The 26,232-nt window shown below is 41.8% G+C and overlaps 1 protein-coding gene across 1 annotated transcript in view; it reads left to right on the plus strand.

Annotated features, from left to right (window-relative positions):
• Positions 1-14,199: 14,199 nt before the first annotated feature.
• VAMP7 (vesicle associated membrane protein 7) overlaps positions 14,200-26,232 on the plus strand; it is a 52,309-nt gene continuing 40,276 nt past the window's right edge. Inside the window, exons 1-2 of the mRNA XM_040974676.1 lie at positions 14,200-14,291; positions 25,558-25,620. The gene's annotated coding sequence lies outside the window, so the exon portion shown is untranslated. The remainder of the gene's footprint in view (positions 14,292-25,557; positions 25,621-26,232) is intronic.

The following is a 26,232-nucleotide window of genomic DNA, read 5'->3' on the forward strand; positions in this document are numbered from 1 at the left end:
CCCATTGACCCACCAGTGTATGCAAGATCTGACACTGGGAGAGGTTCTGACTCCTGGGAGAGGAGCTTGGCAACTCCTCTGTTGGGACACAGTCCTTGCAGGTGAGTGCAAGAATCAAGAAAGGGAACATCCCAGACCAGGTCAAGGAACAGTACCCATGGGCTTGCCTTTGGCTCACATTTGGGACAAACCAGGTTGGGCCAGTTCATATCACCTGCTAACAAATTCAAGAGCCAGAATGGTGGGTGGTTCATTCCCGGTCAGGCCACAATACCAGCCAGTTCTCACTAGGGCTGGGACTGGGAGCTGGCTGGGCTGGCTAAGCTGTAGTTCTTATCAGTGTGAGCTGGAACTGGGAGCCGACCCAGTGGCAAATGTCAAGATGAGGTGGGCCAGGCCCGGTGCGATGGCGCAGTGGTTAAGGTCCTCGCATTGCATGCCCAGGATCCCATATGGGCACCGGTTCTGATCCTGGCAGCCCCACTTCCCATCCAGCTCCCTGCCTGTGGCCCGGGAAAGCAGTCGAGGACTGCCCAAAGCTTTGGGCACCCTGCACCTGCATGGGAGACCCGGAGGAGGCTCCTGGCTTTGGATCGGCATAGCATCGGCCATTGCGCTCACTTGGGGAGTGAATCATCAGACGGAAGATCTTCTTCTCTGTCTCTCCTCTCTGTATATCCGCTTTTCAATAAAAATAATAAAATCTTAAAAAAAAAAAGATGAGGTGGGCCATACCAGACTGGGCCACAGCACCCAACCAGCACATGTGAGTCCCAGACGAGAGTGGGTGAACCCAGTTGGGGGCTGCAGGGTGATCCCTTGCTGGTTCACTATTCCTACTAGTGAGCGGGAGAGCTGGAATTGGGGGCAAAGTCCAGGCAGGGCCACAATACTTGTTGGCCTTCATGTAAGCTAGATTGGGGAAAAGCCAGGCTGGTGTACTGTACCTACTTACATGCTTATGCCAGAGGGGGTAAGGGTTGTTTGGACTTTGCCACATCAGCTAGCAGATATTGGCACTGGGAGCTAATTCTGTCAAGTTAAACTGCAGAACCATCTGGAGAGTGCATGATCTGGAGTGGAAGTGGACCCATTAGGGAAACAGTGGGCACCTCCTTCTTGGGTTACCACTTCCACTGGTGAGAATAAGAACCAGGACTGGGACAGGCATGGCTAGTTAGAAAGTGGCATCCACCAGCACATGTGTGGGCTGGATAGTGGGGTTGATTGGGTTGAACTAGGCTTCAACGCCCATTGACATGTACAAGAGCTGAATGGGGTGTGGCACAGACTGGACCAGTCTGCTGCACATACTGGCAAGACGGGAACCAGGGAAGGAGGTGGGCCTGTTAGGGCTTATTGCAAGTCTCTCCAACTAGGCTACAACTCCCACAGATTTGCATGGGGGCCGAGTGTGTGATGGCAGAATTAGGCACGACTGCAACACCCATTGGTTCATGTAGAAGACAGGGCTGGAAACAGAACTGACTCAGCAACTGCAGCCACCAGCATACGCATAAGCTGATTGGAGCGACAGACTGTGCTGGACCCTTTATTGGCATGCACACACAACAATCAGGTCTGGGATCATCTCAGATGAAGTTTCTTTGGGAATCCCAACTGAACCGCTGGACTCAGAACTCCAACCATGTAGTAAATTGCAGGTTCCATGGTCTGATCGTGGTATGCATGTATCAGAGCTGAGCATCCTCAGAGGCTTAGACAGAGCAATGACAACATACCCAGGTGTGCATGGAGGATATGGCAGCACATTGGAGCCTGCAGAGGGCACCTGGTATCACAACAGAGGACGGAGGACAGAAAAAATCGGTCATCTACCCCAGCTATGTGTTGGCACTGAATATCTAGGCAAACAGAGACCAAGGTGGACTATATCATCCAATGGAGTCTGGAGAGATTTCATCGTGATTAAAGTGGCAAAATTGGCAGCAATTCAGACCTGTTGAACTATTAAAACCACTTGAGCAGGTTCCTCAGAGCATGCCCCACATCAGGGATCCTAGGATGGTTAGGAGGCTGGATGTGGCTTCTCCGCTTCTCTCTCCCATTCCCCTAGATACAGGAAGGAAAATAATGTCAAAACAATGGTCTCACCCACTTTCCTAAAGCCCTTGACCCTTTATACCCTAATCAAATACGTAAAAAGTATCAAAAATTAAAAAAATTTTAAAGACAGAAAAGTGATACCAGGTAATATGGAAAGGCAATGGGAGAAACTGAAAAGAAAACTTGTAACTATTATAACTACGATCCCAGAATGATTCATTCATTATTTCAACAGACATGTATTGTTTATTATGAGGTAGACATTGTGCTAGACTCTGGACAAATATAATATTCTGTTTCCTAAAGGGAACAATCAGCACATGAGTGATGTGACTAATTTTCTTAATCATCGGAATTCAGAATTTAAAAATCAAGAAATATTCATTTTTTGCCTGTTTTCAAATATGCTGTGTGGAATTATGTAGTGCACATGTGCCCCTCATCCTACCTGTGATTTCATTGGCATTATGATGTGTTTCCTCTTTTTTTTACCTCAGAGAATTTTTTGGAGTCAAAAGACTTTTCTCAAGCTATGTATTGGCATTCCATTAATATGAAAGAGCTAATACTTCAACCCTTAAACACTTTCAGTATTGTATTTTGAAGGTGACTGAAATCTAGATGTTTTCACTGTTCCATCTATTTAACCTGAGGGGAAAAAAAATGTTGCTCTGTCAAATGATAGCAATGCAGTTCAATCAAGTTTTGGCTTGTTCTGCTTGATCTTCCTGTCACAGAGGCCATAATCATTTTTACACTAAAAGAATCCTCTAGAGAATAAGCAGAAGAAAATAGTCTCCATGCTTAATTTTACCTCAAATATCTTGAAGACATAAGTTAGTTTATCGTAAGAATGATTCTCCCTCTCTCTCTCCTTTACCCCATATTGAATTCCAGACAACACCACTACCTGTAGTTCTGAAGCTCAATAAGCATCTAGAAAGATGTCATATTTTCCTTCTTCAATATCTTTCAGAAAGTTAGTTTGTGAAAGAAGGTGCCGCTTCCCTCCCCAATCCCAATCCCAATGAAAAAAAATCCTTTCTTGCATTATGCTTTCATTTCAGATGACGAATTCTCAATAAATGACTATCTCTTATGTTGTCTATATGGCAAATGCCTGCTGGACCAGTTTAGATTTCTTTTATGAATGTCCTAACACTCTTTTTCAGAATTGGTAGGTATATTTCATTCACTCTTTTTAGCTTTGATGGCTTAACCAAAATGTTAAGATGCAGACAAAAATCCATTCCATATTATATTATGGGCTTTCCTATAGCAAGCAAGAAATCCTTGTGTGTCAGTTTTGCAGCAAACACACTGTGTTGATAAATCTTGTTTTAAATATATGCCAAACAAATTGTAAAGAATAGGAGCTGACATTATGATACAGCAGATTAATCCATGGCCTTCAATGCTGGCATTTCCTATGGGTACATGTTTGAGTCATGGATGCTCCACTTCTAATCCAGCTTCTGCTGACCTATACACATTGGGAGGTAGCAGTGATGTCCCAAGTGCTTAGGCCCTTGTCACTCACATGGGGCATCCAGATGGAGTTCCTGGTTCCTGACTTCAGACTGGCCCATCCTCAGCTGTCAAAGCTATTTTGGGAGGCAATCAGTGGATGGAAGATTCTCTCTCTCTCTCTCTCTCTCTCTCTCTCTCTCTCTCTTTCTCTTTCTCTTTCTCTTTCTCTTTCATAAGTGGTAGGAGTATGCATGTGTGTGTGTATATGTGTTGCAAATAAATTATTTTTAAAAAATGATTATATAGTACTATAACTTTAATGATCTATGACTATTCTAAAATTTACTGGATGAACACATTTGGTACCACAGAAACTGCTTCCTCCAGGTGCCCACTCTAATATACTGTCACCCTGCATCGATTCTCATCTCCCATGTGTACAGACTGCTTGAGGTAAGTTGACCCTAGAGCAGAGATTTTAGAGACAGCCCAGAAGCTACTAAGGGTTCTTCTTGAGGATTATCCATTCTCTCCCTGCCTTGACATCAACTCCTTGTGAACACTTGTTGGTACAAGGATACAGTATTTGCAGAAGAGTCAACAGGCTGAAGACTGAATATAAAAATGTTAGAATGTTATTGCTTTTGTTGCTGCTATAAAATGGTGATGGATACACAAGATACAGCCATGCAGAGACTGGCAAGGCCAAATACTGTCGTGATGTAAAGAATCTCTGTAGCTGAGCCTGGGACTAGGAAATTTCTTGACAATTTCCTCTTCTCCAATCATCAAAACACTAAACTTTATCTCTTAGCAGCATGGAGCAGTCAGATGAGTCATCACCCTGTCTCCCATAAAGAAATGGAATGTAACTATTGACAGTGGGTAATATGTAACCAGTATAAACACAAGCAAACAAGATTTGCCACTTAAATGTAAAGCCAGAAAGCTGATGCTTCAGGACTAGACTGTTGACTTCCCACTTTCCCAGATTTTATGGGATGTATTTCCTTATCCCTTATCTCAAATTTATTTTCCATAGCAGGGGAACATAGACTAGATTTCATCTCAACACCTGTGGACTTCAAGGAACACCAGGGGAGGAATGCATTATCATCGATCTAGCAACCAGAAATCTGCAGCTATTTCGTGACTTCACCAAGACAATAGTGCTTTTTTTGTAATCCTTTTATACAACTTTAAATGCCCTCAACACTCTCATCCACAGAGAAGTCAGCTATGCCTCCATCTGTTAACAGATTAAATTTATCTTTCCTTCACCTCTCCCCTAAATTTATTGAAAATTAAATGTAAGTGAAAAAAATTAAATCTTAAAGGTTATATCTATTGTAAGACCAGAGGTTTCGAAATGTAAATTTGTTTAAGGAGAGAGCCTGGATTGCCCTGCATACTCAGGGTTGGCACAAGATTTTGTCAAAGTGCTCCAAAATCACTGAAGCTGTGAATTCCAGTGACCTTAATTTATGGCACAATTTATACAAGTAGCAGACCTGAATTGTCTTTGTAAAATACTGGGTTTGTGGGCCCAGTGCAATAACTTAGCAGCTAATGTCCTTGCCTTGCACGTGCCAGGATCCCATATGGGCACCAGTTCTAATTCCGGCAGCTCCACTTCCCATCCAGCTCCTTGCTTGTGACCTGGGAAAGCAGTCGAGGATGGCCCAAAGCCTTGGGACCCTGCACCCGCATAGGAGACCCAGAAGAGGCACTGGGCTCCTGGTTTCCGATTGGCACAGCTCTGGCCATTGAGGCTGCTTGGGGAGTGAATCAATAGATGGAAGATCTTCCTCTCTGTCTCTCCTCCTCTATATCTGACTTTGCAATAAAAATAAATAAATTTTTTTTAAAAAATACTGGTTTTGCAAGTGTACAGAATGCAAGAGTTATGGGATCATGATGGTGTCCAAGAAAATTTCAAAGTAAGGCCCAGAAAGCATTATGTAGGTTTGGAAGCCCCACAGACAATCTTTGCCCAGACAGAGAAAAAGTGGAATTGTGCAAGCTGCTCCAAAATGGAGGACACAGGAGGATAGAGGTAGCAACACATCAGCTATCATATGGGATGTAACCAGCAAAATACAGGGGCAGGGCTACCCAAGCCCTTGGGAGCACATCCCCCACTGCGGGATGCCGAAAATACCAAATTTAGAGTTCTAACATTTAATGTTTTCCATGTTGGGTTTTGGTCTTACTTTGGCTGATTCCTTATTTCTGTTTATGTCTTCCCTTGACAATAGGTATATTTATCCTATACACTTCCCACAACTGTATCTAGAAAGTATGTAACTCTTTATTTTATTTTTGGTGATGTCAACATAGTTGAGAAGGATGCACATCCATATGGACCACTAAGTAGAGTAGGAAGGGTCAATTGTTTCCAATTTTCTTTCAATTCTTCCTGTACCTGGGGTAATGGGAAAGAGAGGGGAGAAGCTGCAGCCAGCATTCTAACCACATAAGTACCAAGGGATGGGTACCCTGCTGTCATAAGTGCCCATAAGGGTACACATAATTACCTGCTGTCATCCCAGGGTCCCAGATTTAGAGCATGCTCCGAGGGTACTGCTCAAATAGTTTTGATAGTTCTGTGATGCTGTGATTTCATTACTCCAAGGATGAAGAAATCCTTCCAAGGTCTATTGGCTGACATAGTCCATCTTAGAGTCTCCATTGCCCAGATACTTGCTGTCAACGCTTGGCTGGAAGAGATGTCCAATTTGTTCTGACCTCCATCCTCTGCTATGGTCCTAGATGGATGCAAGCCCCAACTGACTGCCATATCTCCCATGTAAATATGGGCATGCCATCCACTGCATGATTTTCAGCAACTGAGGAGGCCCAGTTCTGACACATGTACTCCATGGTCAGACCACAGATCCTATGATTGTCCCCATGGTTGGAGTTCTGAGTCCAGCAGTTCAGTTGGGAGATCTCCAAAGAAACCTCATCCCCAAAGAAATCCCCAAAGTGACCCCAAATCTGACTTCTGTGTGTGCTAGCCAGTATAGGGTCCAGCTCAGTCTGTCACCCACATCAACCTACATACACATTGGTGGTTGCAGTTGCTGGATCAGTTCCATCTCCAGCCCCTTCTCTTACAAAAATCAATGGATACTGCACCCAGCCCAGTCCTGCCCACCACACATTCAGCCCTCATGTACATGAGTGGGAACTACAGTCCAGTTGGAACGACCCCCAGTAACTACCACCAAGCCCACCCCACCCCCAGCCCTTGTTCCTGCATGCCGGTATGTGTAGCAGACTGGTCCTGTTTGTCCTGCATCCCATTCTGCTTTTGTACACACCAATGGATGTTGCAGGCTAGCTCAGTCCAACTGACCCCACTATCCAGCCCACACTTATGCTGGTGGGTACTATTATTTGCCCAGTCAGGTCCACTCACAGTCCTGGTTCTCATGCTCCCTGATGAGAGTTGCAGCCCATCAAAAGGATGCCCACATTTTCCCCACTAGGCTCACACTCAGCCCCAGATCTTGCAGTTTCCGAGCTGGTTCTGTAGTCTATCTTGACAGAACTTGCCCCCATTCCTAGCACTTGCAAGCTGGTGCTGCGGCAAAGCCCAACCAGCCTACATTTACTCTGGCTCATACATACACCAGTGGGTACAATCAGTTAGCCCAGGCTGACCCCCTGCCCCGCCCAAACCAGCTCACATGTAGGCCAATGGGTATTGTACCACTGCCTAGCCTGGTCTGTCCCTGGTCCCAGTTCTCATGCTCACCAGTGGGAGCAGTGGCCCATCAGGGGAGTCATTGCTGTCCTCTACTGATCTCCTTTCACAGGTCTTAGATGTGCTGGTAGGTGCTGTGACCCAGTCTGGCATGGCCCAGCTCACCTCAGCATTTACCAACAGGTGCTATAGCCTGCCTCATCCTGACCTGCCCCAGTTTCAGCTCATGCTAATGGGTGCTACAGCCTAGTCCAGCTGAACCCAGAACAGCCTGGACTGCCCCCAATCTTGGCACTAATGTGAACTGACTGGTATTGTGGCAAAACCCAGCCTATTCTGCATCCTGTCCTGGTTCTAAGATCTGCCTATGGGTGTAATGAACTGGCCCAGCCTGGCCCTCCCCCAGACCTTACCCACACATATGCTGGTGGGCACTGTAACCTGGCCTGGTCTGGGCTGGTCCTTGGCTTGGTTCTTGCACTCATCTTCAGGGACTGCATCCTGACAGGAGCTCCCCAAGCTCCTCTATCAGGTCACCTCCCACTGGCAGATCTCACAGACATTGGTGGGTCCTTGGTCCATCCTGACTTGGCCTACCTCCTGTCCTGGCAGGAACAGCAGTCTTACCCAACTGGCCCACATCCATTCTGGCTTTTAATTCTGGGTGTTACAGCCCAACCAAGCCTGCTCTACCCCCAGACCCAGCTCTCACACATTTCAGCAGATTAGGGTTAGGATTAGGGTTGAGACCTAGCCCAGCCTGTCCTATACCCACCCTAGCTTTCATGACCACCAGCAGGTGCTAGAATCTAACCCAGTCTTGCACACCCCAGACCCAATCCACACCCATGCCAAGGTATACTGCAGTCATGTTCAGCCTAGTGTGCCACCCCCATTCCAGCTCTCACACTCACCAGTAGGAATCACAACCAGCCAGGTCATCCCCTTAGCACCCCAACCAGGCTGGCCCCAATAAAGCAGTAACATCATAACTTGCTTTGGGGGCAGCAGGATTGGGCTTCAGCACAGAGCAGCAGCAAGTGCTTTCAAGAGTTTTGCTGCAAGTGGGGGATCTAAGGTGTTCCTTCCTTAAAGCCTCAATCATGCTGTGCTCAGGATGTAAAAAAGAGGCATTACTGCCGCAAATTTTAACCCATGAATACACCATAGCATCTATAGGATTTGGCCAACTGATACTGTGGAATGTCTATAGACCAAAAAAAAAAAAAAAATAGTGGTGAAGCTTCCTTATAACAGACAGCAATATACTCTCCTCAGCCTCCACAGATAAAATTGACAGTGGGGGATAGAGAAATAGGCTAGAGCGTTAAAAGGCTGACCATATCCTAACTACTACAGTATCCCACATCACCAGGATGGTTGAGAAAGCTGCTAGTTGGGCCCGGCGCGGTGGCGCAAGTGGTTAAAGGTCCTCGCCTTGCACGCCCGGGATCCCATATGGGCGCCGGTTCTAATCCTGGCAGCCCCGCTTCCCTTCCAGCTCCCTGCCTGTGGCCTGGGAAGGCAGTCGAGGACAGCCCAAAGCTTTGGGACCCTGCACCCGCGTGGGAGACCCGGAAGAGGCTCCTGGCTTTGGATCGGCATAGTATCGGCCCGTTGTGCTCACTTGGGGAGTGAATCATCGGACGGAAGATCTTCCTCTCTGTCTCTCCTCTCTGTATATCCGCCTTTCCAATGAAAAAATAATAAAAATAAATCTTTAAAAAAAATAGAGAAAGCTGCTAGTGGCTTCTAAAACCACATGTCGGGTTTTAGGGGCTGATCTTTTTCACTCTTTTTAAAATAAAGGTTTATTCAAAGGGACAAATACCAGTTGATTTGTAGTTTCCTGTTTTCTAATTCAGGCCAAAAGTAAAGTATGTCACTGAAATTTGCCAATTGGATATAGTTTGCTTTAATTCAGTAATACATGCATTTAACATTTTTCCTGTGTTTCCATAAGTCATTTCATATTAAAAGGTAAACGGATGGCTTTTTACAAGACTTTCAACAAAAAAGGATATAGAAGGAACATACCTCAAAATAGTAAGTTATATATTGTTAGTTTTTAGCTGTAATAAATCCTTACATGCAGCTAATTTCCTGCAGCAAAGTCTTCTTTTACTGCAGAGCAAAAATACCAGACATGAGGAGGTATCTAGGAGGTTCTTTGGGTAGGAACAGGAGTCGGGGTGGAGGAGGAGAGAACAAGAAAGGAAATGTCTCCTGCCATGGTGGCAGGTTGGGGGACTGCCAGGGCAGGGGAAGGAGGCAAGATGGAGGAGGACAGGGGGAGAGCCAGGTGAGCCCTGAAAGTGTGTTGGGTGTGGGGAATTGATTGGGACGGGTTGTGGGTAGACACCAAGGGATTGGTGACTGAAATTATTGGAGCCACGGAAGTTTGGGAAGTGAGTGGGGATTAGGGGAGGGGCCATAAGTGATTGGGGGTGGGGTTCTCAGCTAAGACTCCATGAGGTCACATCTCATTGGTGGAGAACCAGAATGGCACGAATTTTGCGAGGTAAGGATACGAGAAGTAGATATCTAAAATAGTACAAAGTCCAAATATGGCTAAGGCCTTCAGGGCAGATGTTCGATGTTCAAGTCACTCCTCATATTTATGCCAATCCACAAGTCAATACCATACTGAATAGGGGGACAAGCTGAAAATATTTTCCCTTTGATTCCCCTTCGATTCAAGTCAAGAATGCTCATTTGGGCCCGGCGGCGTGGCCTAGTGGCTAAAGCCCTCACCTTGAATGTGCCAGCATCCCATATGGGCACCGGTTCTAATCCCAGCAGCCCCACTTCCCATCCAACTCCCTGCTTGTGGCCTGGGAAAGCAGTGGAGGTCGGCCCAAAGCCTTGGGACCCTGCAACCGTGTGAGAAACCTGGAAGAGCTCCTGGTTCCTGGCTTCAGATTGGCGCAGCTCTGGTCATTGCTTGGGGAGTGAATCACTGGATGGAAGATCTTCCTGTCTCTCCTCTCTGTATATCTGACTTAGCAATAAAAATAAATAAATCTTTTTTTTAAAAAAAAAAAAAAAAGAATGCTATTTTCACCACTCTTAATCAATTTGTTTTGGAAGTCCTAGCAAGAACAATTAGGCAAAAGGAAGAAATAAAGAGCATTCACATTAGAAAAAATGAGATAAAAATATCTGTGTTCATACATTGCATGATTTTGTGCTTGGAAAAATCTGAACATTCCGCCAAAAAGTCGTTAAAACTGATCAGTTCAATAAAGTTGCAGAATATAAGTCAAAATACAAAAAAGGTAACATTTTTACATTCCAATAACAATCTTGCTGAAAAGGAAGTAAATAAATCAATATCATTTATAAGAGCTATAAAAATATTTTTTAAAATCTTAATCAAAGTAAGATTTATGTAATGAAAATCATAAAATAACAATGAAAGAAATCATATAGGACTCACCAAAATCAAAAGATTCACTCTTCATGGGTGGTAAGAAGTATTAAAATGTCTATGAGATTCAAAGCTTCAAATTACCGATGACTAGCATAAATTAGGGATTGAAAAGGGAGCTATGCAAAATGAGTAAAGATAAGATTTTGAAAGCAGGGAATCCTCCCTCCCAATGCCTCTCCCAGCAGGTTTTATTCATTCAGGAATCACACTTCATGTTGATTTGATTCATTTGTGGATCTTTTCTTTACTGGAGGTCCTCAGGTGAATCATTCTATGCAAGGATATGAGCAAGGGGAGGAAGGTCAGCACCTGGCAAATTTGGTCAATTATCTTACAAATGTGTGCTGCCTGAGACTCTTGTATCTATTTGGAGAGTGAACCAGTGAATGGAAAATCTCCATGTATGTGTGTTCCTCTTTTTTGCCTTTTAAAATTGTACTGATATCTGGATATTAGGAATTCTACAAAAAAGAAAAAGAATATTTTAATAGCTAAGGAAAGGAAGTATTTGGAAATAATGAAGATAAATATAACTGGAAAAAAGTAAATTCCTCAACCTGATAAGGTGCTTCTTCAAAAATGTACATCACGCCATTGAGCCATATATGTAATTCCCAGTCCAACTGCAGAAGTTGAGATAAGATATCCCAACTCCAGGAGTGACATAGAAAACAGTGGGTGAAATTTCTCTCTGTTCTCAGCGTTTCGGCTGAGATAAAGTGTATTTCGGGCACTCCCTCACTGTTCTGAATGATACGCACTCTGGAGAGGGCAACCTACTTTACTAAGTCCACCAATTAAAACACTAATTTCATTCAGAAATATTCTCACAAACACATAAAATCATAGCCACCATATATAATAGGCTTGAACACAGAGTATGAGTGGAAGAACCAGAATATGAAGAAGGGGAGGCAGAGAAAGACCAGATCATCAAGTTGAGTACATATTTTTGAGTACCTTAGACTTTATCTTCTTTATAATGGGAAACTTATAAAGATTTTATGTGGAATTTTGAAGTGGCCAGTGGAGAGATCACGCCAGACAAGTCTAGAGTGTACTAAGAAGCCTTTATTAACCAAGCTTGGTGATAACAGGGCCCACTAGAAATTAGTAAATGAAAAGTCATCAAGATAATTCAGTCTGAATCGAAACCTTGAGAGGAACAAATGGTCATTACCATGAAATCAGTTCATTAAACTGAACATGGACCTATGTTCCAGCTTCCCCAGCAATATAAATTATCCTAAGAGACATGCAATGAACATCCTGGACACACTTACAAAGCTGCAAACATTCACCTTTTCCTGGCTTCTCTATCCACATTCCATTACTGCTAGGCCTCATCGCTCCTGGAACTCTTGAAAATACAAAAGTAGAAATAAAAAACATCCTAGCATTTTCATCTTTGCTGACTCGCCCAAGCAGTGAACACAGGGTGAGGAATACAGACATATGTGAACCATGTTCAGGGGCTACCTGTCCTCAGAGTCTGTCCATGGGAAGAAGGAGAGCAAGCAGGTACTGGGGAGTGGGGAGGGCAAGAGTCAGAGCTTGCAAATGACAGAAACCACAGAAGTAAGGACTAGGAGATAGAGTCCCTCCCTATCATTGGTCTTTATCAGGGCATGAGAGGGGAGGGGAGTGGCTATGCAACAACAAAATAACAGCCCTTTCTGGTTCCAGGTGATGATAGTGTCATTTGATTCACAGATGGACAGAAAGGATCACAAAGGTGGGGGAGGCATGACTTCCAAGTTTGTAACCCTGTACTAGCTGCCTAAGACCATAACACAAGTACCCAATTTATTTTAGTTCCATTTTATGAATATACTTGAATTTGTCCATAGTTTCCCCAAAGCTGAACTCAACAACCAAAATATGGTATATACTGCACATATTAGAATATAATAATGCATCAGTGCCTTGTGACCAGTACTAAATTCTTGGAATCAAGTGAGGTAACTTGCACAAAATATTTTACAATTTCCCATGTTTCTTTTTCTTTCCATATAAACATAAATGCTAAAGTATACATAAAGTAAACATAAATAAAAAGTAAATGCTAGCTGTCATTATGACCCGATGAAGTCACAATGAAGGATTAACTAATGACAAAAAATGTTTGTTCAAAAAAATGCTCAATAAATAGTTACTGTCCCAACTGCTTATTCTCTGCCTTGCAATATTGATCATTAACATTGTGACATTTCTTGATACTACTATGGTTGTCATTTTAAAATGAGGAAACTGAAGCTGACAAGTGAGATAACATATTTAAGACGATTAATATGGCTTACTCATTGTTTCAATGTGAGTGTTAAGGAAATAATAGCATTGAAAATAATTCCCAGCTTTCTGCATTGAATAGATGCAGGATAGGGAAGAGAAGAAAGCAGGAATGTATTAGATTAATTGAGGATTATATTAAGTTTGAGGTGCATCAAAGAAATTACCAGTTGTCAATGAATAATTGGTAGGATTACAGTTTTATCTGGGCTTCCTATGCATGCAAATCATTAACATACAGATTGCAATCAAAGCTATTGGACTGGTTAATTCTAGCAAGAAGAGTGTGAAGAGTGAGAGTATAGGGCACAGCCCTATGGAAATAGGAACATTTATAAAGAAAAATGAAGAGCTGGCACAGAGGTGAGGCGATATGGACAGAGTAATGTCTGGAAAAGAGCTAAGAGAATAATGGTCTTCAAAATTGAGGAAATTATTTTAAATGCCATAGAGTTGAAGTATAGTAGTTATTATAAAATATCTATCATAGCATTACTGCTGAGAAATTTGGTGAGAATGGAGCAATGGGAAAAAGACCACTGGGTTAAGTCTGTGTGTGAAGAGGCAGGGGATATGGAATGGAGAGTGGTGACTGGATTGTTTCAGAAGAGAACATATGACAGTCTTTAAATATGAATAAGCCGAGAGCCATTGAGTCGCGGAAAGGATTCACCATTGAGAAGACAGACTCCGAACTGGCAAAAAGGAATAGGGATGTAAGAGTGAGGTGTCAGATTGAATGAAAGTAGTTTATTATTGTTACTATTGAATGAAGGAAAAACAGGATTTGTGAGGGTCTGAGGAAGTGAGAAAATTTCACGTCGAAAAGTAGAGAGTACGTTAGATGAATTCTGTTTTCTCTAAAGTAGCAGGAGACTAACCGCTGAAAACCAAGGTGGCAGATGGCAAGACAAGCTGGTCAATTCATTTATCCTGCCCACTCAACGCTGACAGATTCTTTTTGCAGTCCTATATTCTCTAGCCCTCCGGTATCCTTGTGCTGCATTTAACATTATTTGCAGCAGGAGTTGTTCAGTAAACGTGTCAGACTCGGGACTACTCCAGTTGGAACTACGATTCCCGAAATGCAGTATGGCTCCTGGGAAATACGAGTGGTTAGGAACGCAACAGACCCCGCCTCCACCCCTGCTCTCATTGGAGGAAGACTCACATTCCCAGGAGGCCACGCTAGGCGGAGCGCTTTACGCGGAAGTAAACTGCGTCTGCCCAGCCTTCTCTGGGAACGGGCAGGCGGCGACCCAAAGCAGATCTGCACCTCTTAGTCCTGAGACTGAACTCCCTGAAGGGGTGCCTAAACAGGTAAGTCGAGCAGGGCTCGCTTTGCTGGAGGCGGAGAAATAACGAGAGAAGGCAGAGGTATCGACGAAAAGGTAGTGGGGGAGTGAGGAGGCAGTGCAAGGGTGACGGGTTTCTCTGATGTCGACTGTTCGATTGTTGGGCAGGTCCTGTTTTTGCAGGAATGCTTTGTAGACCTCTCAAAAGACCTCGAGTTATGGAGCATCACAGTACGTTACTTAAGTTGTCGTTCGAGTATAAGAAAATGCGAACTTTTTCTCAGTACTCATTCTGCAAGACCTTTCTGTAGCTTTTTAATTCCCTGAGATCGCCCGAGACTTGACTCCCTTGCCCGGTGACGTCATGTTCGGCTTCACTTTTTGCTTCTGGCTGTTCAGGCTCCTTTGTGGGTTCCTAGGCCCCTGTGCATCTTTCTTTCACCACCAAGTATTGACCTTCTGTTCTTTCTCAGCTGGCTAGAAATTATTTATCTGCCCAGAGCTCTTGCCTCAGTATCAAATCTGCAGATTACTGTTATTTTTATTAATGGCTAATATTTATCATACACTATACTGTTCCCTCCCCCATCATTCCTACAATCGTTTTCCAATTAATTTTCTTATTAATTGTTCTCAACCACCTGTGCCTCCATTCTCTCACATTTGGTCCTACAGAATGTGATCAGATTTAGGACAGTCTTTTCATTTGAATAACTGTAGCTGAGAACAAATCTATTGCTATATGAGTGTTTAACAAATATTTATTGAAAAGCTGCTATGTGCTAGACACTTCTAAATGTAGGGATTATAGCTGCCCAGAAGACATGCATCACCACTCTGGAAAACTTAATCTGTTTTGAGGATAGGGATAAATCAGGAATAATTAAGATGATGTTGTATGTTGGCAAATGCAAAGTAAAACAAGCAATTGACTTGACAGGATAGGATTTTTAACCTAATAAAGTTAAAGGGATTGGATTGAGTCTCAGAATTCTCAAAAACAATATGTGTAGTACCAACAGAAGCAATCCTGATCTAACTTTTGTAAACACCTTTACATTGCCGGTTTTAGCCATGTTTGCTCTTTTTTTGTTGTTATTCCCTCGGAAAACAGAATTAGAATTTGTGGTTCATTGATCATTGACTTATTTCCTCCTGAAAATTCAAAAGAAGAGTTGAGGATTGTATTACTGTCAGTCAACTGCTTATCTGACTTAAGGAGATAGTTTGGTATTGAAAATATTCTGCCTTCCAATCCTCATTATTAATATTAAGCTGTGTCATCTATACTGTATTTAAAACAAAAATATACTCATTTATTTAGAAAACATTTGAGGCAGTAGGAAAATAGGGTAAAATAGACACTTTGGCCTCTCTTCTAAGGATAAATTATCTTAACACTATACTAAGGAAATTCCTAACACATAGGAATTCTTTCAGAAATCTGAACAATTTGAAACATTGTTAGATCATTCACTCTAACTCCATTGCCTGTATATGTGTATGTTTATGTCTGTCTTCCCCCTGTTTTACCCATTAAGCTTTTACATTGACAGGTTGTAGAACATTCCATTGCATCAGGCGAGTTTATTTACCTTTACTTTGTTCTCACCCCCATGCCTTCTCTTGTTCCACATCTCCCTCCTACAATGAATTCCCATCTCTCATGTTCAGCTTGTATAACCTTTTCCATTAATTTGATGGGACAGAATATGCTTATGATACAAGAATGGAAAATTCTTCCATTGTGTATTTTCTATTTTCCCATGAACTGTTGCAATAATTAACATAATTCCTTTCAATAAACGAATAATGATACAGAATCTTTAATTTTGTGTTAACTGTAACTGTGTACTATAAGATAATTCTTCACTTCTCCCACTCCTTTTGAACAGTTGTAGACCCTTTGTTCATACAGCTGTTATAAAATCATTTGGCTCCCACTTGGTACAAATAGGTCTATGAGTATTATTTTCTTCTTACCCTGAGATACTTTGATTGTTAGTGTTATTCTGCCACAGTCATTTTCAGAATGACAAAGTCTTGATTCTTAAAATTAAGGTCTTATTCAAGGTAGGTATTTTTTAGTTATAAGTTGACAACTCTTAGAGACGTTTGGTCTTTATAATGCATGAATACACAGTGGGAATACAAGAATGCTTGAGTTATGATTGCTTGTGTGATTTAGAATTTCCAACTTAAGATTGGCCAGGTATGCTTTCAAAACAGAAAAAATTAAGCACTATTGCTTTAGGGAGTTTCTTAGCACTTATGCCTTCCTAAACCTGAATATAAATACAGCGCTGACTTGTATACTTGTACTCATTTATTTCATGCAGGTGATCCAGAATATTCTTTACATACTTTAATGTTGTGAAAATAAAAATGCAGAATTAAAAAATTTGTTAGAATACATGGATTTCAGTATGAGAAACGTTGACTTAATCTTTCCATTACACTGCCTTCCTCCATACTTGAAGGGTGTTCCACTGAGAAGAAACATTTGTATCTGTTATTTTGATACTAAACTGTTTTTACTACTGTGGTTGAAATACATTTTTTTTAAAGATTTATTTATTTTTATTGGAAAGTCAGATATATAGAGAGGAGGAGAGACAGAGAGGAAGATCTTCCGCCCAATGATTCACTCCCCAAGTGACTGCAACGGCCGGTACTGCGCCGATCCAAAGCTAGGAGCTCTTCCAGGTCTCCCACATGGATACAGGGTCTCAAGGCTTTGGGCAGTCCTCCACTGCTTTCTCAGGGCACAAGCAGGGAGCTGGATGGGAAGTGGGGCTGCCAGGATTAGAACCGGCGCCCATATGGGATCCCGGTGCGTTCAAGGTGAGGACTTTAGCCACTAGGCCACGCTGCTGGGCCCAGTTGAAATACATTTTAACTGTCTTCCAAGACTTCGTGTATGGAAATCCAATCTCCATTGTGAGATATTAAGAGAGTAGAACTCACAGGATTGAATTGTTATTAGTGGCCTTATAAACAGAAGGAGAGACATGTAGGCATGTACACTCTTTGTCTCTTCCTACATAAAGGTGCACTCTACCACCTTGGGAATGCCAGATGAGGCCCATATACCTTATACCTTCAGAACCATGATCCAAAATAAACCTTTTTCTGTATAAAATAGCCTGCCTTTTATATTTCGCTATAGTAATGAGAAATAGACTGATACACTTTCAAATGGATATATTCTCAAAGTTCCTTTGTAAGCTTATTGTTTGTAACTCTGTATGCATTTTCCTCTATCAATAAAGCTGCCCATGATATCAACCAGTAGCATCTTAAATAATCTTTTAATCTGATGGACTTCAAAGCCCTTTCCACAAATTTTTCATAGTCTATTGTCTTAAAACTACATCTAGAATTCTTTTTTGTATTCCTCCAGTAGCCTTCTTTTTTAACCCTAATGGCTGCAACAAAATGCCCTTTTCTTGGAATCTTAACACTGTGGGAGCAGGCCTTTCTAATTCCAGACTGTTATAGGATTTGGGAAAAATACTAAGTTTCTAAAATGGGAGTTTGCTATGTATTTTTAGATTGTGCCCTCCAAACAACTTATTGAAGTCAAGCCTCCTAGTTCGTGAAGATGGGATTTTCTTGGCAGATGTAATTAAAATGTAAGCTGAAATGAGGTCATACTAGAGTGTGCACTTGATTCACTTATGACTATTGTCCTTATAAAAAGAGAAAAGACAGTCCTGGCACAATGGCTAAAATTCTCCCCTGCAATTATTAGGATCCCATTATGAGTGCTGGTTGATATCTTAGCTGCTCCACTTATGACTAGCTCCCTGCTTGTGGCTTGAAAAAGTAGTGGAGGATCACCCAAAACCTTGGGACTCTGCCTGCATACGATACCTTGGGGAAGCTCCTGGCTCCTGGCTTTGGATCTGCTCATGTCCAGCCTTTGGGGCCATTTGAGGAGTGAACTAGTAGATGGAAGATCTGTGTCTCTCCTTCTCTCTATTAATCTGATCTTCCTTTCCAATAAAATAATATACAAATAAATCTTTAGAGAGAGAGAGAGAGAGAATAGAGAGGATACTATGTGAAGACACAAATACAGAGAATGCAATGGGATGCCATAAGCAAAATCTAAAGTGCTGCAGCTGCAAGCCAAAGTACACTAAGTGTTGCCAGCAAACTTTCAGAAACTAGAAAGAAGAAAAAAGGGATGTTCCTTTACAGATTTCAGAGGGAGTGTGACCCTACCAACACCTTAGTTTTGGACTTTTGGCCTTCAGAACAATAAGATGATAAATTTCTATTGTTTCAAGACATCAGTTTTTAGTACTTGGTTATAACAGCCGAGAAAACTGAAACCACATTGTTAAAAATTTATCTTTTTTTATTCATTTGATAGGTAGAATGACAGAAAGGATACTAATCTTATATCTACTAGTTCACTTCACAGTAGTCAGAGGTGGGCTAAGCTGAAGCCAGGAACCATGAACATACCATCCAGGTCACCCATGGGAGTGACAAGGATCCAAGTACTTGAGATATCACCAGCTGCCTCCCAGATCGCCTATTAGCTGGAAGCTGAGTCAGAAGTAGAGACAAAACTCCAGGTACTTCAATGTGAAATGCAGGGTCACAAGTGATGTTTTAACCCACTGCCCCATGACACCCACCTGCATTATATTTCTTGAATAGTATATTTAACATTATGGGATCTACATATTGCTAATAATTAGCAGATCTAGGTTTTTTTCTGCCACAGTTGTGTCTGCTAACCTGATGGCCATTAAAATGTTACAGGGTTTTGTTTTTTTTGTTTATTTTTGTTTTTTGTTTTTGGCAACAAAGTTATGGTGAGGACAAGTGAGACTCTGTTGTAGGTGGGATATTTGACAGAAGAGAAGAATTTCTGTTAGTGATATCTAAAAGGGAAGTAAAGGTTCTGTTGCTATATACCTAATGTAATAGTGTGCTTCCCTATAACATAGCCAATGATCGTAATTATATTTTGATTGATGCAGGTAAGTATACCTTGTATAAACTGGAAAATTGTTCTTGTATTCCTTTTAAATTTTTTTAAATGATTTATTTATTTTTATTGGAAAGTCAGATATATGGAGAGGAGAAGAGACAGAGAGGAAGATCTTCCGTCCGATGATTCACTCCCCAAGTGAGCGCATGGCTGATGCTTTGCCGATCCGAAGCCAGGATCCAGGAACCTCTTCCGGGTATCCCACACGCGGGTACAGGGTCTCAAGGCTTTGGGCCATCCTCCACTGTTTTCCCAGGCCACAAGCAGGGAGCTGGATGGGAAGTGGAGCTGCTGGGATTAGAACTGGCACCCATATAGGATCCCAGTGCATTCAAGGCAAGGACTTTAGCTGCTAGGCCATGCTGCCGGGCCCTCCTTTTAAATTTTTTTAAAGATTTATTTTATTTTCATTGGAAAGGCAGATTTTACAGAGAGAAGAAGAGGCAAAGAGAAAGACATTCTCTGTCTTTTTTATGTTAAAAAATTTCTAGTTGCTCTATCCATTCTTCAGATGACATCGTCTCTTGGTTTTACCCATATTGTTTCTTGGCTGACCAGTCTTGAAATGTTATAGTTACAGCTGAATTCATTATTGTTTTTTTTTAGATGAATCTTTTAAAAATTTCTTTTAAATTTTACTTATTATCATTTTATGAAACAATTCCATAGGTCCCAGGATTTCCCTTATTCCCTCCCCAATTCCCTCCCCCTTCACTGGATTCCCCTATATTATTACTATAGTATAGTTCATAAACAGTCATATGTCCATCATTGCAGGCATGGACAATTGCAGAGTGTTCAACATCCTATTGTCAAGATATAGTTAACAGTTTCATTGGGAGTCCATTTTTTATCTGGAAGTAGAGATGCATACCACACTGCATCCTCACATCTGGATATGACAGTCTGCATTACACAGTTACTGCTATATGTTCCCATAAATGAAAAGCCACAATACAAAATCAACAACAGGAAGAAAAATAGAAATTTACAATGCTATGAAGTTGAAGAACATGCTACTAGATATGATAATCTCCATTGCACAGTTGCTATACATCCCCTTCAATGAAAAGCCACAAAACAAAACCAACAACAAGAAGAAAAAAGGAATTAACAACACCATGAAGTTAAATAACATGCCTCTGAATCACTAATGTGTCACTGAAGAAATGTAAAAGAAAATCAACTTTCTTGAAGAAAATGTTGCTATTGTATGATCTGTGAGTCACTGAAGAATTTAATAGGAAAGAAAGTGTTTTAGAGAGATGAAACTAACAAAAAAAAAATCAAAATCCATGAGATATAGTTTCCACTGATCTTTATTGGTGAGATGTCTCCTGTAGGCAACAAACAGATATTTGGTTTTAAGATTTATTTATTTTTTAAAAAAGATTTATTTATTTTAATTGGAAAGTCAGATATACAGAGAGGAGGAGAGACAGAGAGGAAGATCTTCCTTACAATAGTTAACTCCCCTTGTGGCCGCAGCAGTTGGAGCTGAACCAATACAAAGCCAGGAGCCAGGAGCATCTTCCGAATCTCCCATGAGGATTCAGGGTCCCAAAGTTTTGAGCCATCCTCGACTGCTTTCCCAGACCCCAGGCAGGGAGCTGGATGGGAAACAAGGCCTCTTGGATTAGAACTGATGCCCATATGGGGTGCTGGCACTTTCAAGGTCAGGACTTTAGCTGCTATGCTATCGCGCCTGGCCCAAGATTTATTTATTTTTATTGCTAAGTCAGATATATAGAGAAGAGGAGACACAGAGAGGAAGATCTTCTGTCTGAGGATACAGTCCCCAAATGACCGCCACAGCTGATGCTGGGCCATGCAAGGCCAAAAACTCTTCTGGGTCTCCCACGTTGGTGCTGGATAGCAAGGCTTTGGGCTGTCCTCGACTGTGTTCACAGGCAACACGCAGGGTGCTGGATGGGAAACAGGGCTGCTGGTATTAGAACCTGTGCCCATATGGAATCCCAGTGTATATAAGGTGAGGACTTTTTTTTTTTCTTTTTTTTTTTTTAAGATTTATTTTTATTATTATTTTTTCATTGGAAAGGCAGATATACAGAGAGGAGAGACAGAGAGGAAGATCTTCCGTCCGATGATTCACTCCCCAAGTGAGCGCAACGGGCCGATACTATGCCGATCCGAAGCCAGGAGCCTCTTCCGGGTCTCCCACACAGGTGCAGGTTCCCAAAGCGTTGGGCCGTCCTCGACTGCTTTCCCAGGCCACAGGCAGGGAGCTGGAAGGGAAGCGGGGCTGCCGGGATTAGAACCGGCGCCCATATGGGATCCCGGGCGTGCAAGGCGAGGACCTTTAACCACTTGCGCCGGGCCCATTTTTGAGTATTTTTTTTTTTTTTTTTTTAATAAGGTGAGGACTTTACCACTAGGTCACCGCACCGGGCACGTTTAAGTCCAGGCTACTAAAATCTGATGTTTGATTGATGAATTTAAGCCTTTCACGTTCAGGGTTCGTTTGAATAGGTGGTGATTTGGTCCTGTCATTTAGCAATGAGTTGTGCTATTCCTCTTCTCTGTCAAGCGAACATCTTTAAATATACTTTGTAGGGCAGGTTTGGAAGAAGCGTGTTCTTTTAACTTTTCTTTACTGTGGAAGAGTTTTATTTCATTTTCAAAGACAAAGAAAGCTCTGCTGGCTATGTTATCCTGCACTGACAATTTTTTTCCTTTAGAATCTGGAATATGTTGCTCCATTCTCTTCTGACTTATAGAATTCCCAGGGAGAGGTTTCCTGTGGATTAATTTGGCACTCCTTTGTATGTCAATTGATTTTTTTTACATGCACATTTAAGAATGTTTTCTTTATGTTTGATTGAAGAGAGCTTGATTTTCATATGTCATGGTGAAGATTGCTTTTGTTGAAGCCTCTTGGGAGTACTGTGCCCCTCCTGAATGTGATTTCCCAATTCTTTTTCTAGAGTAGGGAAATTTTCCCTTATTATTTCATTGAATACAGCTTTAAATCCAGCTTCTCTTTCTGCACCTTCTGGGACTCCCATAACTCTTATATTTGGCCTTTTAATAGTGTGTTTCAATTCTTAAATACTTATTGTAACTTGACTGATCCACCTCTGCTTCCACCTTTTTATTTGTTTCCCCTGGAGACAAGAAATATCTCCCAATTTTTGAGATTCTTTCTTCTGCCTCACTTTCCTCACTGCCACCCCCTGAGTTCCCCTATATTATTACTAGTATAGTTGTTCATAAATAGTCATATGTCCATCATTGCGGGCATGGACAATGGCAGAGTCCAGCATCCTATTGTCAAGTTATAGTAAGCAGTTTCATTGGGAGTTCATCTTTGTCTGGAAGTAGAGATGCATACTGCATTGTATCCTCACATCTGGATATGATAGTCTCCATCACACAGTTACTATACATCCCCTTAAATGAAAAACCACAAAACAAAATCAACAACAGGAAGCAAAAAAAAAAAAGAAGAAATTAAATGAATGACTTATGTTTCACTGAAGAAATGAAAAAGAAAAGCAAGAATTTTATTCAAGAAAATGATGCTGCTACATGATCTATGGGTCAGTGAAGAGTTCAGTGAGAATGAGTTTTGAGACAATAAACCAAAAAAAAAAAACACCCATGAGATATAGTTTCCATTGATTTTGGGATATTTATTTTACCGGAATGTTCTTCAAATATCTTCCAATATTCTTCCAAATATCTTCCAAGTCTGAGATTCTTTCTTCTGCCTCCTTCATTCTATTTTGGAGACTCTCCGCTGTACTTTGTTTGCTCCACTATATTCTTCATTTCTGATAGATCAGCTTTCATTTGATTCATTTCCTGTGTGACATATTCCTTAAATACCTTGAACCCCTGTAGTACGTGCTTCTCGTTGTTGATAAGAAGCTTTACAACAGGTGTTTTGAATTCTGTATCCCCCATTTTCTTGATGTCTTCCTCAGTGAACTCTGAGGTTGGCAAAGGCTTTTGCTCCTTTGCAGAGGAATCTTTAGTAATATCCATTGTGCCTTTGTCTCTTCTTTTGCTCTTGGTCATTGTACTTCTGGTTAGCAGTCTTTTCCTTTGGTCTGGTTTCCAAGCTCTGTCACCCACAGGTCTACACTTTGATTTTACTTATTGCAGTTGGTACATGGCTCTTTGCTTGCAGTCACTTGTGCCACTTCCTTCAGCAAGTTCCAGGTCTGGGTTCTTATGTTAGATTTCCACCATGGTCTCCATAGGCCCAGCTCCTGACTCACCACTCTCCACCTCCTGTAATCCCATGCTGAGGCTGCACTGTTGTCTGTGCAACCTTTCTCCCACTTCTGGTTTGAGCAGGTCCTAGGATTAGAGAGACACCAGGTGTCCTATATAGCTAGGTTGTTGGTGTTGCTGATCTTGCAGCAACCTGTTGGCCGTTAGGTCTGAGGGCCTAATGGATGTATTTTGGCTCGTGCAATGCCAAAGTTGGTACTATTTTCCTGTGGGACCAGTGCAATGCCCTGAGCTCAGTGAGTTCTAGCCGAGCTCAGTGCATGTGCAGCTCACTGTTGTCCCTGCAGTCTTAAAGCCTTTGCTGCACTGTACAAAATGGTGCCTGATATGCCACTTGTGCAGTTTTGGATCTGCTGGCCGTCAGGTCTGAGTGCTACCTATACCTGTCTTGGGTGCAACCTGTAGGATGCCACGTTGTTGCAGTTCATTGAGCCAGAAATGAGTTCACTCCCAGCTCAGTGCATGCTCAGTCCTGTACCATAACCTTTTCCTCTCTACATAAAATGGCACCCAATTCAGCTTTAGGGGACAGACTGGGTTGTGAAATTCACCCTGTTCTTGCACTGCCCATCTGGGACCTGCCTCTAAGCCCCTGCTCCTGGTCAAATCTAACAGACCAGCAGGACAAGCAGTTCTTTGTCTGGGTTCACCTCCTGAGCTCCCGGTGAACATCCCTTCCCACCTTGTTGCTGGTGGAGTTCAGGTTGCTAGTGTAGTTTAGATCACCACTTGCTGAATGCTGCTTGGGTATCAGTCACTGCAACACCACACTGCTTTCCTGTGTCTGTCAGTCTCCAGGTACCTCTCTACCATTGTTCTGTCCTCTCCTATTTCCTGGAATGTGCCCTCTCTTGCTTCACACTGGGTAATGTTTCTCCTTCCATTTAAAAGTCTCCTTACCCTATTCTGCTGTCTTGATTCTTGAATTCATTATTCTAGATGTGTTCCTACCTGCATAGAATGTAATGGCAGTAGTACTTAAATAAATTGTGACTTTTTAAAAGTATTTTTTTATTTGACTGGCATTTTTGTGTAGTGGATTCAGTCACTGCATGTGGCTCCAGCCTATTATATAGTTGCTAGTTTGAGACTTGGCTGCTCCACTTCAGACACAGCTTCCTGCTGATGCACCTGGATGTGCTTGAGCCCCTGCACCAATGTGTGAGTACCTGATGAAGCTCCTAGCTCCTGGTTTCAGCCCGGTCCGGCCCTTGCTTTTGGGGCCATTTGGGAAGTGAATAGGCAGTTGAAAGACCTCTGTATCTTTCCCTCTGTGTTTGCAGCTCTTCCTTTCAAATAAAAATGTTCTGTATGATAGATTTATTTGACAGGGTAGAGAGAGAAAGCAATCTCTCATTCACTGGTTCACTCACTAAATGGCCACAGTAGTCAGTTCTTGGCCAAGCCAAAAGTAAGAGCTAGAAACTTCATCCAAGTATCCCACGCAGCTGGCAGGGACGCAGGTAGTTCTGCTGCCTTCCCAAGCACATCGGCAAGTAGTTGGATCAGAAGCAGCTGGGACTCAAAGTAGTATTTACAGGGCATGTTGGTATCACAAGCTGTGGCTTAACTTTCTGTGCCACAATACTGGCCCCTAGAGAAGTGATCTGTGTATTTTGCAACATAGGCTGTTGGTGATCTCACAAATTATGCCTTTTTGGAGGGTTGAGGGCAAACGCCAAATTATAGTAAGTTGAACAAAGAGAGGGAAAAAAAAGCAGCCGTAATGTGTTGACAATTATTTTAGGGAAATAAAATATTTTTTAAGCATTGTATTACCAAGGCAGCTAAAGTATGAGGCAACTTGCCTCCATGCGTGTAAGGAGAATCCTGAAAAGAGGGTGACTAAGGAAATCATTCTGGGGAGCACCTCATTTCTAGGTCTATGTGCTATGATTCCAACTAGGACTTAGCAGGTTCTTGGACTTTGAGCACTGTATAGCCTACTACTGTGTGTCACACAAAATATAGTTGTGTCAATCAATAGCACCCTAAAAGGTTTGTTTTAAATACATTCCAGAGCATCACCTCAAGCCTTTGGAATCAATTTTAGAGGATGATACCAAGAATTTGAAGTTAACAGGTGACTCTCACTCTTCCACTTAAGATTTATGTTCTTAGTATAATTTGAGAACCATTGATCTACTGAGTGAAAGTAAAAGTGTAGCATTAAATTGAAGAATTAATTGAAGACTGGTAAGGCAGTTATTCATTCTCTCTCTCTCTCTCTCTCTCTCTCTTTTGTATTTATGCCCTCAAATAAGAGAAACTGTGTGAAAAAAATAGGACATACTCATATTTTTAAGAAAGAATCTTACTATTAATTTGTATAACCATGCTTCTTGTGAAAAGTTTAGATTATTTTCACTTTCTTTTTATAATAGACCTTCATACTACAAACACTGTACTGTGTAGAGAAAAGATTGTTTTGAGAATTTTCTTGGTTTAAATCGCGGCTCTATCACTTGCTAGTTCTGTAGTTTTAAATAGCTTAAGTTATCTCTCAGTTTCCACATTTATAATAGAAATATCAAAATACTGTATAATCTCATTGAGTTGTGAGGATTAAATGAACTAATGATTGCAAGTACTTAAAATGGTACCTGACACAGAGTAAACACTTCATATGGGCTATTATTGTTAATAACCATCTTGTGTATGTATAATCTAATTTCTTTTGAACTGTTTCTATAGC

The sequence above is a fragment of the Ochotona curzoniae genome, unplaced genomic scaffold (assembly GCF_017591425.1).
Source record: "Ochotona curzoniae isolate NIBS_2020 unplaced genomic scaffold, NIBS_Ocur_1.0 contig_2469, whole genome shotgun sequence".
Classification (NCBI taxonomy): Eukaryota; Metazoa; Chordata; class Mammalia; order Lagomorpha; family Ochotonidae; genus Ochotona; species Ochotona curzoniae.